The following is a 17,945-nucleotide window of genomic DNA, read 5'->3' as shown; positions in this document are numbered from 1 at the left end:
ACATTCTACATTCCTAACAGACTCAGGGAACATAGTAGAAATTTGAGTTTAGTATGCCTGAACTCAGAATAATATTAGTAATGGAGGTCTGCCTGTTCTCAATCACAGGATGGCGGGAAGCATAGTGCGTCTCCTGGTATACATCTGTATCTCTCGCAAGGAAGCTGTCGCATATATAAATGAGCAGCGAGCTGTAACCGGTCTCAGTGGATCCCAGGCTGTAATATGTATCAATGGGTAGCAAGCTGTAACAGATCTCAGTGGATCCCAGGCTGTAAAATGTATCAATGGACAGCGAGCAGTAACAGGTCTCAGTGGATCCCAGGCTGTAATATGTATCAATTCGCAGCGAGCAGTAACAGGTCTCAGTGGATCCCAGGCTGTAATATGTATCAATGGGGTGCGAGCTGTAACCGGTCTCAATGGATCCCAGACTGTAATATGTATCAATGGGCAGCGAGCTGAAACAGGCTGCACGGTGTAGGAAGCTGTAATATGTATCAATGGACAGCGAGCTGTAACCGGTCTCAGTGGATCCCAGGCAGTAATATATATCAGTGGGCAGCGAGCTGAAACAGGCTGCACGGTGTAAGAAGCTGTAATATGTATCAATGGGCAGCGAGCAGTAACAGGTCTCAGTGGATCCCAGGCTGTAATATGTATCAATAGACAGCGAGCAGTAACAGGTCTCAGTGGATCCCAGGCTGTAATATGTATCAATGGGCTGCGAGCTGTAACCGGTCTCGGTGGATCCCAGGCTGTAATATGTAGCAATGGGCAGCGAGCTGTAACCATTCTCAGTGGATCCCAGACTGTAATAGATATCAATGGGCAGCGAGCTGTAACCGGTCTCAGTGGATCCCAGGCTGTAATATGTATCAATGGGCTGCGAGCTGTAACCGGTCTCGGTGGATCCCAGGCTGTAATATGTAGCAATGGGCAGCGAGCTGTAACCATTCTCAGTGGATCCCAGACTGTAATAGATATCAATGGGCAGCGAGCTGTAACCGGTCTCAGTGGATCTGAAGCTGTAATATGTATCAAGGGGCAGCGAGCAGTAACAGGTCTCAGTGGATCCCAGGCTGTAATATGTATCAATTCGCAGCGAGCAGTAACAGGTCTCAGTGGATCCCAGGCTGTAATATGTATCAATGGGGTGCGAGCTGTAACCGGTATCAATGGATCCCAGACTGTAATATGTATCAATGGACAGCGAGCAGTAACAGGTCTCAGTGGATCCCAGGCTGTAATATGTATCAATGGACAGCGAGCAGTAACAGGTCTCAGTGGATCCCAGGCTGTAATATGTATCAATGGACAGCGAGCAGTAACAGGTCTCAGTGGATCCCAGGCTGTAATATGTATCAATGGGCAGCGAGCTGTAACCGTTCTCAGTGGATCCCAGACTGTAATATATATCAGTGGGCAGCGAGCTGAAACAGGCTGCACGGTGTAAGAAGCTGTAATATGTATCAATGGACAGCGAGCTGTAACAGTTCTAAGTTCTCAGTTGGTCCCGAGCTGTAATACGTATCAATGGGCAGTGAGCTGTGACAGGGCTCAGTGGATCTGAAGCTGTAATATGTATCAATGGGCTGCGAGCTGTGACAAGCCGCAGTGGTACGAATCTTTATTACTTATCAATGGGCAGTGAGCTGTAACGGGCCGCAGTGGGCAGCGAGCTGTAACAGGTCTCAGTGGGTACGAAGCTGTAACATGTATCAACAGGCAGCGAGCTGTAACACATCTCAGTGGATCCCAAGCTATAACATGTATCAATGGGTAGCAAGTACACACAGATGCGGCAGGCTAGACGGCGCTGCCAAACAGAGCACTGGTAGTGCTGGGGTTCATATTTCTGGAACACAGACACTTGAATGCACTGATCTTAAAATATCCGGGTTAAGTATCATGGTGGACTTCCCAAATTTGAGGCTGAAATCATACTGCGGGTAGTGAAAGACCTGGAACCTTGGTAGGACTCCCCCTACACAGCTACAGCTTCACCTCAACATTTGAATTTTTAAAGCCTTAAGAAGATCTTGTTTGAGGTGAAACACGTTGGTTGCATCCATTTGTAACCAAGATCGGAAAAAAGAAAAAATAAATGCCAAAAGATCTCTTTAAGAATATTTGTCTATGATTATGGAATTGTTCTTGTTAGTGGACTTGATGTCGCATGTTTTGTGTTAATCTGTGTGTGGCCTCTGAATCTCAGTGTCTCATTGGATAGCAAGCTGTAACATGTACCAATGGGCAGCGACATATAACGTCTCAGTGGGTCCCCAGCTGTAACATGTACCAATGGGCAGCGACCTGTAGCAGGTCTCAGTGGGTCCCAAGCTCTAATACGTATCAATGGGCAGCGACCTGTGCAGGTCTCAGTGGGTCCCGAGCTGTAATACGTATCAATGGGCAGCGACATATAACGTCTCAGTGGGTCTCAAGATGCAACATGTACCAATGGGCAGCGACCTATGCAGGTCTCAGTGGGCCCCGAGCTGTAACATGTACCAATGGGCAGCGACCTGTGCAGGTCTCAGTGGGTCTCAAGCTGTAACATGTACCAATGGGCAGCGACCTGTGCAGGTCTCAGTGGGTCTCAAGCTGTAACATGTACCAATGGGCAGCGACCTGTGCAGGTCTCAGTGGGTCCCAAGCTGTAACATGTACCAATGGGCAGCGACCTGTGCAGGTCTCAGTGGGTCTCAAGCTGTAACATGTACCAATGGGCAGCGACCTGTGCAGGTCTCAGTGGGCCCGAGCTGTAACATGTACCAATGGGCAGCGACCTGTGCAGGTCTCAGTGGGTCCCAAGCTGTAATACGTATCAATGGGCAGCGACCTGTGCAGGTCTCAGTGGATCCCGAGCTGTAATACGTATCAATGGGCAGCGACCTGTGCAGGTCTCAGTGGGTCCCAAGCTGTAATACGTATCACTGGGCAGCGACATATAACGTCTCAGTGGGTCTCAAGCTGTAACATGTACCAATGGGCAGCGACCTGTGCAGGTCTCAGTGGGTCTCAAGCTGTAACATGTACCAATGGGCAGCGACCTGTGCAGGTCTCAGTGGGTCTCAAGCTGTAACATGTACCAATGGGCAGCGACCTGTGCAGGTCTCAGTGGGTCTCAAGCTGTAACATGTACCAATGGGCAGCGACCTGTGCAGGTCTCAGTGGGTCCCAAGCTGTAATACGTATCAATGGGCAGCGACCTGTGCAGGTCTCAGTGGATCCCGAGCTGTAATACGTATCAATGGGCAGCGACATATAACGTCTCAGTGGGTCCCAAGCTGTAACATGTAGCAATGGGCAGCGACCTGTGCAGGTCTCAGTGGGTCCCGAGCTGTAATACGTACCAATGGGCAGCGACCTGTAGCAGGTCTCAGTGGGTCCCAAGCTGTAATACGTATCAATGGGCAGCGACCTGTGCAGGTCTCAGTGGGTCCCCAGCTGTAACATGTACCAATGGGCAGCGACCTGTGCAGGTCTCAGTGGGTCCCAAGCTGTAATACGTATCAATGGGCAGCGACCTGTGCAGGTCTCAGTGGGTCCCAAGCTGTAACATGTACCAATGGCCAGCGACCTGTGCAGGTCTCAGTGGGTCCCGAGCTGTAACATGTACCAATGGGCAGCGACCTGTGCAGGTCTCAGTGGGTCCCAAGCTGTAACATGTACCAATGGGCAGCGACCTGTGCAGGTCTCAGTGGGTCCCAAGCTGTAACATGTACCAATGGGCAGCGACCTGTGCAGGTCTCAGTGGGTCCCAAGCTGTAATACGTATCAATGGGCAGCGACATATAACGTCTCAGTGGGTCTCAAGCTGTAATACGTATCAATGGGCAGCGACCTGTGCAGGTCTCAGTGGGTCCCAAGCTGTAACATGTACCAATGGCCAGCGACCTGTGCAGGTCTCAGTGGGTCCCAAGCTGTAACATGAACCAATGGGCAGCGACCTATAGCAGGTCTCATTGGATAGCAAGCTGTAACATGTACCAATGGGCAGCGACCTGTGCAGGTCTCAGTGGGTCCCCAGCTGTAACATGTACCAATGGGCAGCGACCTGTGCAGGTCTCAGTGGGTCCCAAGCTGTAATACGTATCAATGGGCAGCGACCTGTGCAGGTCTCAGTGGGTCCCAAGCTGTAACATGTACCAATGGCCAGCGACCTGTGCAGGTCTCAGTGGGTCCCAAGCTGTAACATGTACCAATGGGCAGCGACCTGTGCAGGTCTCAGTGGGTCCCGAGCTGTAACATGGACCAATGGGCAGCGACCTGTAGCAGGTCTCAGTGGGTCCCAAGCTGTAACATGGACCAATGGGCAGCGACCTGTAGCAGGTCTCAGTGGGTCCCCAGCTGTAACATGGACCAATGGGCAGCGACCTGTAGCAGGTCTCATTGGGTCCCAAGCTGTAATATGTACCAATGGGCAGCGACCTGTGCAGGTCTCAGTGGGTCCCCAGCTGTAACATGGACCAATGGGCAGCGACCTGTGCAGGTCTCAGTGGATCCCAAGCTGTAACATGTACCAATGGGCAGCGACCTGTGCAGGTCTCAGTGGGTCCCCAGCTGTAATACGTATCAATGGGCAGCGACATATAACGTCTCAGTGGGTCTCAAGATGTAACATGAACCAATGGGCAGCGACCTGTGCAGGTCTCAGTGGGCCCCAAGCTGTAATATGTATCATTGGGCAGCGACATAACGTCTCAGTGGGTCCCGAGCTGTAACATGTACCAATGGGCAGCGACCTGTGCAGGTCTCAGTGGGTCCCGAGCTGTAACATGTACCAATGGGCAGCGACCTGTGCAGGTCTCAGTGGGTCCCGAGCTGTAACATGTACCAATGGGCAGCGACCTGTAGCAGGTCTCAGTGGGTCCCAAGCTGTAACATGTACCAATGGGCAGCGACCTGTAGCAGGTCTCAGTGGGTCCCAAGCTGTAACATGTACCAATGGGCAGCGACCTGTGCAGGTCTCAGTGGGTCCCAAGCTGTAATACGTATCAATGGGCAGCGACATATAACGTCTCAGTGGGTCCCGAGAGGTAACATGAATCAATGGGCAGTGAACTGTAACAGGTCTCAGTGGGTTCCAAGAGGTAACATAACATGAGTATTTGTAAAGCGCATGTTTACCCAGAGGTATCTTGGCACTGAATAACAGATGTTTATTGTTACCCATCTCAACGGTACTCATTTTATCGACCTCAGATGGATGAAAGGCTGAGTGGACCCACCAAGATTTGAGCCTGTGACCATGAGGTCGAACACAGGACCCTGAAGTGGATGCATTAGTCCACTGAGCCCCAGACCCAGCTTTCTGGTAACATGAATCAATGAGAAGCAGGCTGTAACAGGTCACAGGTGGTCCCGAGCTGTAACATCTATCAGTGGGCAGCGAGCTGCAGCAGGCCGAAGTGGGTCCCAAGATGTAACATGTATCTATCGATGGGCAGTGAATTGTGGCAGGCCTCAGCGGGTCCGAAGCTTTAATATGAATCAAATGGGCAGCGATCTGTAACAGGTTGCAGTAGGTCCCAAGCTGTAATTGCCGTTATTAGGCCCAGAGCCCGTGACACGCTCAAAGGCCTCATTGGCCCCAAGCAGCTCTGGGCATCAATCAGCCCCAAGTAGTAACAGGCATTAATGTGATTCCAGCTGTAATCAGCATCAATGGGTCTCAAGGTGTAACAGGTAACAATTGCCTTCATTCTATAATATGCATCTATGGTCCACAGGCTCTAACAGGCATTAATGGCCCCCAAGCTAGAATAGGCATCAGTGGATCTCAAGATGAGCGTCACAGAAGACCATGTGCCTGGGTACCAGTTGCTTGGTAAAATTACTGATTCCAGCTGGTTATGGCACCCCTGCAACATGCAATGACGAGCTTGTGATTCCAGAATGGAGAAAGATGACGTAGACACGAAATTACCAGGCACTTTACTGCAAATGGATATCTATAGTTCCAGGGACATTTATTCTCCCATTTATCACCTTAATTGACCACGTGGATAATTTGATCTGTGGGGGAGGCATTGGCGTTGTGGGTGGGGTGTAGCTCCACGGTTTACTGCCCAGTCCTCTTTTTACGTTTAAGGTACATGTAGTGCCAAGAAGTTCCTCCCAGACATTGTCACCTCTATGGACAGGTGCTTGCCTTTCAACATTTTTTTGATCTTATGAAAGCGGAACCTTTCTTTCTGTGTCTTTCTGCTTCTCCCCTTTTGAGCACAGGATCTTTCCTAGCTACTTTTGCCCAGTTTCTTTTTTCCTATTTCCTGAACTCAGAGACACATGAAATGTGTTGCCAGGGTATTAATGCACCTTGACAGCTGGAGCAGGCACTACACATGCCCCACCAGCAGGCCGCGTGTATCCTGCAGGCCTCCAGGCCTTCACTCCAGTGGCAACAGTCACTGAATGTACCAGGAAAGAGGAACATTTCTCACACCAAAATCACCCACAATGCACCATTAAACTGTATATTATCATGGGCGTCATTTAAGGGTCGAAGCTGCGACCCATGGCTTGCCCTTTGCTACCCCTGGCACTGCCTTTGCGACCCCTGGCCTCGGAGGTGGCAAATTCAGTGCCAGGAACACAGGGACAGCTTGGGCTCCACTCTTTATTTTCTGTCAATTCTTTATCACACTAATGTGTAAGTATGTGTGTGTGAGTGAAAGTGGGTGTCAAAGGGCGTGTAATGTCACTTCCGCTACCCCTGGCATTTTTGTGAATTGACGTCTATGTATATCTGTTGTTGCTTGGTAGCAGTTTGTGTTACGCCTGCAAGGTATTTTATGCGTCTAGCTTAAGGTGTGCTTCTGTGGTGAATGACTTGGAGAGGGGGAGGGGGAATACAAACCAAAAACATCACGAAAGAACAGAATAAAAAATATATAAAATTGCACTTACCTGCTCCGAGGGCTGCCCAAGTGCTCCCGATCCTCATCTTTCTGACGTCAGAAACTGCTGCCCACTGGGCAGGATCCCAGATGACAATCCCAGGGCTTTTCTCATGCTGGGAATACTGTTTCCTGGTTCGGCCCAAGACAGGAACTGGGAGTCTGTGTTGGTTCTCCATCTGGCTGTACAACACAGCTAAGGGTTGGAGAAAGGCTACTGCGCATGACGGTCTGGCCCACCCTTCCCCCATCCTCCTGGGGCTGCAGCGTCACTATGGATGGCCCGATGCCCTATCACATCATCTTTGTGCATTTTGTAAAAACTAAAATCGAGAACAAATAAAACAACTTGGGAATTGCACCCAGCAAAATCAAGTAAGAAATAAAAGAATGGCAGAGTAAGATGAGAAACAAAACAGCAGCGAATAAAGTGAGGAAAAGAAAAGACATGAGGAGCAGGGAAAATAACATGATGAAAGTAAAAATGCATGATAAAGAAATTAAAAAATGAAATAAAGACATTGTAAAAATGGCGAAGAAACATAAGAGAAAGATAAAGTATGGACGAAGGAATGAGAAAAGATATTCTGGACAAGAGAAAGTCCGAGAATCAACTTTAGAAAGAAGAAAAGCAATGAGGAGCCTGGGAAGGCAATGAGATAAAAGAACAAAATTAAAACTAATAAAATAAGAAACACAAAGCCCACAGAAGAATTAAACATGGAAGGAATGAAAGAAAGTGTAAGGAGAATTAAGTGAGATGTAGATTTTAAAACTGAGAAAAGAAAAAAGCAGGAAGAAAGCAGCTAGGAACAAGACACAGAACAGGATCAAGACAGTGCACGCCCCTTTCATCCAAGACAGGTCAAATTAGCACAAGTTCATGGGTAAACTTGTGAGCAGTAGCACCACGCCAAGGTTTTGACCTTTGCTACGGGGCATTCACACCATTCACACCTTCATTCATACTACCTTGCTTCCCATCAGACCCACAGACATTCCGCACCCAGCTCCAGATAGGGCCGGTGCCAGAGTTCCTGGAGCTCAAGGCAACATTCAATTTGCCTGAAGGAGAACTCCAGAAATTGCTATTAAAAGCTGTTTGGTACAATAACAAGGAACCTCATAAGGCCTTACCACACCTTATGGAAGCTCCGCCCCCACCTCAAAGTGCATCTCACTGGCGGTCTGCGAGGTGCTGCCTGGTTTCTCCCACTGAACAACCAAACAACACATGGCAGAGGCCTCGAGAAGCAGAACTGCCGCAGCCATCCTGTGAGTCTGATGTTAGCTCGGTGCCCCCAAGTCCCTCATTCACACCTCTTTCCCACCATCATAGCCCCGTCCACAGACTGCACTTACCCTGCAGCCATCCCTGACCACGCCTCTATACCCAGCTGAGAGGTGAATGATGCCATAAAGCCTGCCAGGACCGAGGGTGTGATGTAGTAGATGACATCACAAGGGATTGTTGGGAAATGCTGATAACACTCAAGGAAGCAGGTGAGAAAAGACAGGAAGAAAGCATCCAGGAACAAGGCACAGAACAGGAAGAAAACAGAGCACACCCCTTTCATCCAAAACAGGTCAAATTAGCACAAGTTCATGGGTAAACTTGTGAGCAGTAGCACCACGCCAAGGTTTTGACCTTTGCTACTGGGCATTCACACCATTCACACCTTCATTCATACTTCCTTGCTTCCCATCAGACCCACAGACATTCCGCACCCAGCTCCAGATAGGGGCGGTGCCACAGTTCCTGGAGCTCAAGGCAAAATTCAACTCGCCTGCTAAGAGAACCCCAGGAATTGCTATTAAAAGTGGTTTACTGAAACGACAAGGAACCTCATAAGGCCTTACCACACCATATGGAAGGCTCCGCCCCACCTCAAAATGCATCTTACTGGCGGTCTGCGAGGTGCTGCCTCTTTTCTCCCAGGAGCCCCGCCTGCTACCGAGCCACCCGAAATGCACACACGGACCCTTCACCTGCCAATCCTGCAAATTCACCTGCCTCCGAACCTGCACCACTCCCCGCCAAGCCAGACACCAGCAACAGTCACCTCAAGTGCATCCTGCTCAACACCCGCTCCGTCCACAGACACGCCGTCGAACTCTGGAACCTCCTCGACACAATATCACCAGACGTCGCCTTCCTCACAGAAACCTGGATGAACGCCTCCTCAGCCCCCGACATCGCCATAGCCATCCCGGAGGGCTACAAGATCACCCGGAAGGACCGTGTCAACCAAACCAGAGGAGGCATCGCCATCGTCCACAGAAACCCCATCCGCATAACGACCAACTCCGACGACACCATCACCGCCGCCGAGCACCTCCACTTTCAGATACACACCGACCCCAAGTCCACCCTCAGAGGCACTCTCATCTACAGATCCCCGGGACCACGCACACAATTCAGCGAAACCATCACAGACTTCCTCAGCCAGCACGCCCTTACCTCCTCAGACTACATCCTCCTAGGGGACCTCAACTTCCACCTGGAGAACAACAATGACAACAACACCGCCGCCCTCCTGGACAACATCGCCAACCTCGGACTCAAGCAACTGGTGAACACCCCCACCCACTACGCGGGTCACACGCTTGACCCCATCTTCTCCTCCAGCAAGCACATCTCCTTCAGCCACTCCACCGGACTACACTGGACAGATCACAGCTGCGTCCACTTCAACTTCAGGAGAACCACGACCCACCACCACCACCCGCAACCGGTTCCCCGCAGAATCTGGAGCAAGATCACGCCGACCATCTCACCACCTCCCTCAGCCAAAACCCTCCCACCAACACGAGGGACCACAACGAAGCAGCCCGCAACCTCACACAGAGGCTCACCAACTCCGCCGATGACCTCGTGTCACTGAAGAACCCTCCCAGCAGACCCGGCAGCAAGAAAGCTTCGTGGATCACCAACGACCTCAAAAACTCCAAGAAAACCGGCCGCACCCTCAAGAAAGCCGGGCGCCACGACCAGTCAACGAAGAACATGACAGCCCTCAAGAACGCCACCCGCAAACACCACCAGCTGATACGCACCACCAAAAGGACAACATTCATAGAACGTCTGCACAACAACACCCACAACAGCAAGGAACTCTTCAGCATCGTTAAAGAGCTCTCCAACCCCAGCGCCTGCAACAACGACATCACACCCTTGCAAGACCTCTGCGACTCACTCGCCTCATTCTTTCACCGCAAGATCGCCGACATACACAACAGCTTCGGCGCACAGACCACGCACCCAACCACCGAACCAGCACCCCCCACCACCACCCTCTGCAACTGGACCCCGGTCACCACCGAAGACACCACCTGCACGATGAACACCATCCACTCCAGCTCCCCAACTGACCCCTGTCCTCACCACATCTTTAACAAAGCCGACTCCTATGCCAACGACACCCAGCTGATCCTCTCCCTCTCCAACGACCCCGCCACCGCCAGAGCCAGGCTCCAGGAAGGAATGAAAGACGTCGCGGAATGGATGAAGCTCCGCCGTCTGAAACTGAACTCCGACAGACGGAAGTCCTCATCCGGGGACCATCCCCCTCTGCCTGGGACGACTCCTAGTGGCCTCCTGCCCTGGGCACCGCCCCCAAGCCAACGAACCAGGCACGTAACCTGGGCTTCATCCTGGACTCCTCCCTCACGATGTCCAAGCAAGTCAACGCTGTCTCGTCATCCGGCTTCAACACCCTGCGCATGCTCCGAAAGATCTTCCGGTGGATCCCCACCTGAAACCAGGAAGACGGTCACCCAGGTACTCGTCACCAGCCGACTAGACTACGGGAACACCCTCTACGCTGGAACCACAGCCAAACAACACATGGCAGAGGCCTCGAGAAGCAGAACTGCTGCGGCCATCCTGTGAGTCTGATGTTAGCTCGGTGCCCCCAAATCCCCCATTCACACCTCTTTCACACCATTCATAGCCCAGTCCACAGACTGCACTCACACTGCAGGCATCCCCGACTACACCTCTATATATAGCTAAGAGGTGAATGATGTCATTAAGCCTGCAGGGCCAGGGTGTGATGTAGTACATGATGTCACAAACCGGCCAGGGTCAAGGGTGTGATGTAGTTGATGACATCACAAGCGATTGATGGGAAATACTGATAGCACTTATGGCTGTCTGGGGGGGACCAGTGATACATTATGCTGGTAGGTGTGGGCCCATCTGCCACATAACATCACAGAACCAGAAGATCGAGGGAAGGAAGTCAGTTTCCTGTGTTCTCTTTATTGCATACCGACTGCTATTTTTAAGCTGCCTAGAAAGACAGAATGGGTCAGAGGATTTGTTTCAGAATTTCTCACTCTCTTGATTGATTATCCTACAGATGTGGCCTCGATGGCCAATAATTAACAAGTCATCTCCTATCAATTTTGCTGCCAAAAAGAATGTCCTTCATACCCATGGTAAGAGAATCTGTAAAGGCGATGGTGAGATGGGCCTAGTGCACTGCACAGGAATGCACAGCTTTTCATTCTGTTTCTTCATATCTGCTCTGCCCACTTCACAGGTGTGATCAGGTATTCAAATGTCAGGGTGGGACCTAAGGATTCGAAGACACCTTACATCAGTCTTCTGCACTGATTAGCAGAGCCTGGCAGCGGTCTTATGGCTGGGCTCTCAGTCTTCGTCTGTGTTAGCCTTTCTACTGGCCTGGCCTCCCGTAGACTCCTTCTTGTGTAACTATACACGGCTTCAAGAGCATTGCACACACACGTTCATTCAAGAGAAGGTAGCTCTGGATACCCTGGGGGGTCACGGTGCCCAATGAATCTGTGGTCTTGGAATCTCCTGTTTTATACTCAAAAAATCAAGATATCACACATAGCTGCGGCTTCAACCTAAAAAAAGATTTCTGTTTTGTGCAAGAGGCGTTCCAAATGTAGAATTTGCATTCCATACATGGCTCTTGCGTTCCAAATTAGAAGCGTTGTTCCAATCTACATTCTAAAGGAATTCTTTCCATTCCAAATTAGAACTCTCATTCCAAACTTAGAACGTCCTTTACAAAATAGAACCGTCAATCTTAGAACTCAAATTTCATTTGAGCAAGGCCTGAACATTACATCATGCCTTCATTGTGACACCACAAACACCTTCATTACAAGTTTGTACATTCGATTTTTGCGCTGAAACTGGAGTTTCCGCAAAAAAAAGTTACACTACTGCACTCACTGGGTTACTCATGGACAGATTTGGTCAGGTAAAACCTTGTGGAACTTGTCCATGGAAAACAGCTCTGTACTTCAGAAAAGTCTTGACAAAATCAGGGCAGAAAGGTGGACGTCAGCTATAATTCACCTTTGCTGGGAGGAAAATGCCAAGCAGTGCAATATTCCGCATCATAGAATGTTCAAACCCTACAGTATCGTCGATTGAAGTTATGAAATTTCTGATACGTTGTCCGCACAGCACTGATGTTGTTTCGATTTTGATGTCTGTATATAGGTTTTCCTAAAACATGCCCTTATATAGGCACACTTTGCATTACCCTTATTTAGGCACAAGATCCCAGCCCTTATTTAGGCATTAGCCATGCTCTCCAAATATGGCATGGTCACCTACATCCGTCCACCCCAACGTCACGAGTTCTTAGAAACCAGACCCTTAAGCCATTGGGACTTTCCCTTGTTTAGGATTATTGATTTCTCCAATAACTCATTTATTATACATGAACAGCTATGCCTTAATGGTTCATTCATGATGTCTTCCTCTGCCCGACTTTACGTCAATGCTAACATTCCAAGGCACCTCCCAGGTATAAATATACCTTCCCATACCAAGCGAAATTACAGCTGCACGGCTTGATACGGCTTGGCTCGCCTCGGCAAGTTCGGAAGAAACCACGACTCCAGGAGAATTTATGTCCCAGCCTGACGCACTGACTAGATGCTGTCATCCCTGCTCGCAGAGAATCCAGCTTCCAATGTTCTGACTCCCTTCGCGGGGTGTTAGAGTTTGAGACCTGGAAAGAGATTCCCACCTCTCTCATTCTAAGGTATGGAGCAGACTAGAACCTAGAGGGACTCTTGGCATACGAAACTATAGCTTACCATACTATAGAATACAGCACCTACTTCTTACCTTGTACTACACTTAGGTTAGGTACACTGGGGTAGAACTAGTGAGAAGCATCAGATGAGTATCCACTTTTTAGCCTGTCGTATTTATGTATATGTATATGAATATGTGTCATAGCTAAACGACAATGCTATTGCAGTATTATTTCTTCGTACTGCTTACGCTGTACGTAATATATCTTGCATACTGTCTTGCGATTGTAACAGCTCATATCTCTTACACGAGAAACAAGACTGTTCAATAAATCCATTTTATTGGAACGCCCGTCTATTCTTTCTGTGTAATTCTAAAGAAACTAAGCATGCACGATTGACTGAGTGAAACTGTTATCTATTTTTTCCACGATTCTCAGAGATATTCCGATTCCAAAGGGAAAAACAAAGTTGTCATGTTTATGCGGTTGTCAGAAACTACTCCCTTCTTGTTTTTCAAGGAGTTTCTAGTGGCCTCTGAGTTAGCTGGCACACAAAGTAATTGAGTTTAATGTACTCGATAGAGGCATTCTGACCTCAGTCCTATGCCAAAACTATAGTGTATATTATTCCAATGCGCAGAGCCTATTAGGGAAAGACAAACTACACTACACTGGTCATTATGGGATCAGCGTCATGGTGCAAGAGCACGGCTGTCACATGTTCATGCACATTATAGCATTAGCCAGTCAATGAACCATCACACACTCACAAGGTTCTCCCAGTCAACTGCTCCACCCAAGAAGAGGATGGACAGGTCCGGACCGTTCAACTGATCACATGGAGGGGAAGAGAGAATGGGATGGTGCCTGGGGGATGGAATGATATAGAGACTGTGTGTTACCGCTACATGGAACACACAAAGCCACCTCGTTAATATCAATGAGCTCTTTTCAGCTCCAGTATGTAAGTATATACCGAGAAAAGACCAGTTGGTTCATATTTAATTACACATGTGTTCCCTTGATTATAATAATCATATTTTAATTTAACTCATGAATGGCTTTTGTTACAAAGAGGCTATGAATACGGCCCATAGGAAATAGAAGAATATTCATTTACATCATATAGGAGAACGTTTGCAGCAGAGGAGTATGGAGGGTACTAGGAGAGAGCATATGCCCAGGGGGATGACTGTGGACGCATTTGACAGTAATAAAAGAAAACTAATGTAGTAAAAGGGTAATGAGCCCCCCTGAAAGATTGGCAAGTGGAGATTTAGGACCAAAAGCTACATTTAAAAAAAGAAAGGGATGGAAAAGAAAAGAAGTACTTTTATGAATCGTAAGGAAATTGAGGATTAGACATGAAGAACGGGAGGTGTCGGTGAAGGTGCAGTGTTCATTGAAAATGTAGATTCCAAGTTCTAATATAAAGAAGGAACACATTCAAGATTTTTTAGCAGATATTTTAGAGCAGTGGTCCTTAACCTTTTGGCTTCTGTGATTCACTGTGGGTCCGAAGCTGTAACATGCATCAATGGGCAGCGATCTGTAACTGTTCTCAGCGTGTCCCAGACTTTATTATGTATCAATGGGCAGCGATCTGCAACTGTTCTCAGCGTATCCCAGACTTTATTATGTATCAATGGGCAGAGATCTGTAACTGTTCTCAGCGTGTCCCAGACTTTATAATGTATCAATGGGCAGCGATCTGTAACTGTTCTCAGCGTGTCCCCGACTTTATTTTGTATTAATGGGCAGCGATCTGTAACTGTTCTCAGCGTGTCCCAGAGTTTATTATGTATCAATGGGCAGCGAGCTGTAACTGTTCTCAGCGTGTCCCAGACTTTATTATGTATCAATGGGCAGTGATCTGTAACTGTTCTCAGCGTGTCCCAGACTTTATTATGTATCAATGGGCAGCGATCTGTAACTGTTCTCAGCGTGTCCCAGACTTTATTATGTATCAATGGGCAGCGATCTGTAACTGTTCTCAGCGTGTCCCAGACTTTATAATGTATCAAGGGGCAGCGATCTGTAACTGTTCTCAGCGTGTCCCTGACTTCATTATGTATTAAGGGGCAGCGATCTGTAACTGTTCTCAGGGTTTCCCAGACTTCATTATGTATCAATGGTCAGTGATCTGTAACTGTTCTCAGCGTGTCCCAGACTTTAGTATGTATCAATGAGCAGCGATCTGTAGCTGTGATTCAGAAAAGGGGGTGGTGATGAACAGAGTGTCTGAATTAAGCAGACCACTCTTACCCAGTCCAAAGATCAGGGCTTGATCCATCACCGTTTTTTAGTTCACTGCACCATCCAAGCTCAGAACCTGGCTACATGCAAATTAGTCTGTTCCTGTCCCTTTTTTTTTTTTTTTTTATTGAGAAGATTCCGGGCATCATAAAAACAAAAAAAACATGCATACATACATAGCTTAACAAGATACAACTCAGGTATTCAAAATTGCAAAAAAATAACACAATATAAACACATTCAAAGAGATTCAACCTAATCAGACAATAAAACATGTAATAACATATAAATAATAAATTCAATCTCTTCACTTTGATCCTTCCTTTCTTACTCATCTATTTTCTCTCCACTTTTTGAGCGGAGCCCATATCTTCAAACCAATTTCCCTCATCCTTCTTCCTTTGAACTCATACAAACATTCCTCGACATTGTGTATTCCCAGCAATTTAGTCATCCACAACTGGAAAGTGGGGGCTACAGGATCTTTCCACCCATGGAGATGAAAATAAAGGCTTCAGCTTCAACCTTAGACTAGCATCCCTACCGATCAAAACACTAGTAGAGGATAGGGTGATCTGTTCCTCTAACAACCCTGTTACAAATCTTTCAATTTCTCTAAGGACAGGATTCAGATTCTGGCATTTATAAAACATATGTGGTAAGTCTGCTGGTCCTTGGTCACACCTGGGGCATCTATCATTATCCCTCTTACCCCATTTATACAGTTTGGCAGGTGTATAATACAAATTAAAAATGGTTTTATAATGCTGTGCTTTTAAATTCGAAGCTCTTAAAACCTTTTTATTCATTGCAAGGACATAGTCAATATCTACATCTGGATCGTTAATTCTTTCCGCCCAGTCTGATTCAACTCGACCAATATCATCCCCCAAGCCCTGAAGAAGATAGCTATAAGCAATTTTTATCTTCTTTCCACCATTCCTCACATATTTCAGAATTGGGTTGAGCTCCTGAATCAGAATCCTGGGTCTAAGCGCCTTTAATGTTTCTTCTAGATGTTTATGTAAGAACCATTGGTTTGCTGGTATGCCAAACTTTTGTTGAATCACCTCGAAGCCCAATATTTCATCCTCTACCATAACATCACCCAAACACTTAATCCCTGCTTCCTTCCATAACTTACTATTTCTATTCTGTCCCAGATGCTCAAAAGGATTTGCATGCAAGATATCTATGATACAATTAATTTTCGGGATCTTCAAATATCTCATTATTGCTTTCCATAAACCCCAAGTACTCAACATTAGTCTACTCCCACTCCTTTTGAAATATCTACAGTTTATTTCTCGAGTAAACAGACCCACTGCTTTTCTACCAACTAGTAATTCATATATTGTTGGAGTTCTATCTACTATATTTAAGACCTCACTATCATCGTATTTAAAGAGAACATTCATTTGTAATATTAAGCAGGGCCAATGATATAATCTCAAGTTTGGTGCCGTCAAACCCCCACCCTCCAATGGAGCTGATAGTCGAGCTAGAGATCTTCGAATTTTCCCATACTGCCATAAAAATTGTGAGAAAACCGCTTCCAATTTCCTAAAGACACTCTCTTCTACTAGTAAAGGTATAGCCCGGAAAAGATACAAAATTTTTGGGAACATAGACATCTTCAAAACATTCACTCTACCAATTAATGATAAGTGTAGGACATCAATTCTTCTCAGGTCTTTGTCTATTGTTGTAATCAAGGGTACATAATTATCTTGTACAATTTTCCCCACATTCGCATTAATCCTCACCCCCAAATAAACTGCTGAATCCACGTAGCTTCGATCAACCTTATGTATATTCTTAGTGCTGATTATTATAGTTTTTCCTTCATTTAGCTTGTATCCCGATCGAGACCCAAAAGTTTTAGCTAATTGAATCAATTCTGTTATGGCCATCTGTGGGTTGGTAGTTGTTATTGCCAAGTCATCTGCATAGGCCAGTATTTTAGTAGAGTGACCATTAAGTATGACCGGAGAGATTTGATCTGAATCCAAAATTCTTCTAATTAATGGGCCTATGTACAGAGCGAAAAGTATAGGGGAACAGGGACACCCCAGACGCGTCCCTATCCTAATAACCACTTCATCTGACTGTAGTCCCATAGTTGTAATTCGGGCTACTGGATCTTCATACATTGCTTTTATAGCTTTCATACATTTTCCTCCAAACCCTCTATTGACCAAAACCTCCCATAAGAATTTCCAGACCACTCGGTCGAAGGCTTTTTCAGCGTCTAGGAGAATCATGGCCATCTCCCTCCCCATGGCAGCCGACGCATCGAACAGTGAGATTGCCCGCGAGATGTGGTCTGTCGTACCCCTTCCCGGGACAAACCCGTGCTGCCAAGGAGAGACAAGTTGGCCAATGACTCCCCCCATCCTCTTTGCCCACACCTTTGAATACAGTTTGGTGTCTGCATTTATCAAAGATATTGGCCTATAAGAGCCCGGATTATCTTCAGGTTTACCTTTTTTATGGAAGACCACGATGTTAGTCTGTTTCCATGATTCTGGAATCCTCCCTGAACATACTATTCCATTAAAAAGATCAAGAATTATAGGCAATATTTCCTCCCCTAGAGTTTTATATACCTCAATAGGTATCCCATCTGGGCCTGCAGCTTTGCCTGCTGCAAGTTCTAGTAGTGCAATTCTGATCTCCTCTGGGGATATATCTTTCTCCAGCTGCTCTCTGTCCTTTTCTTCTAATACTGGATAGGAAATTCCAAAAT

The sequence above is a fragment of the Lissotriton vulgaris genome, chromosome 1_1, assembly GCF_964263255.1.
Source record: "Lissotriton vulgaris chromosome 1_1, aLisVul1.2, whole genome shotgun sequence".
NCBI classification, from domain to species: Eukaryota; Metazoa; Chordata; class Amphibia; order Caudata; family Salamandridae; genus Lissotriton; species Lissotriton vulgaris.
The sequence above is the reverse complement of the archived record's forward strand: the minus strand, read 5'-3'. Positions refer to the sequence as shown.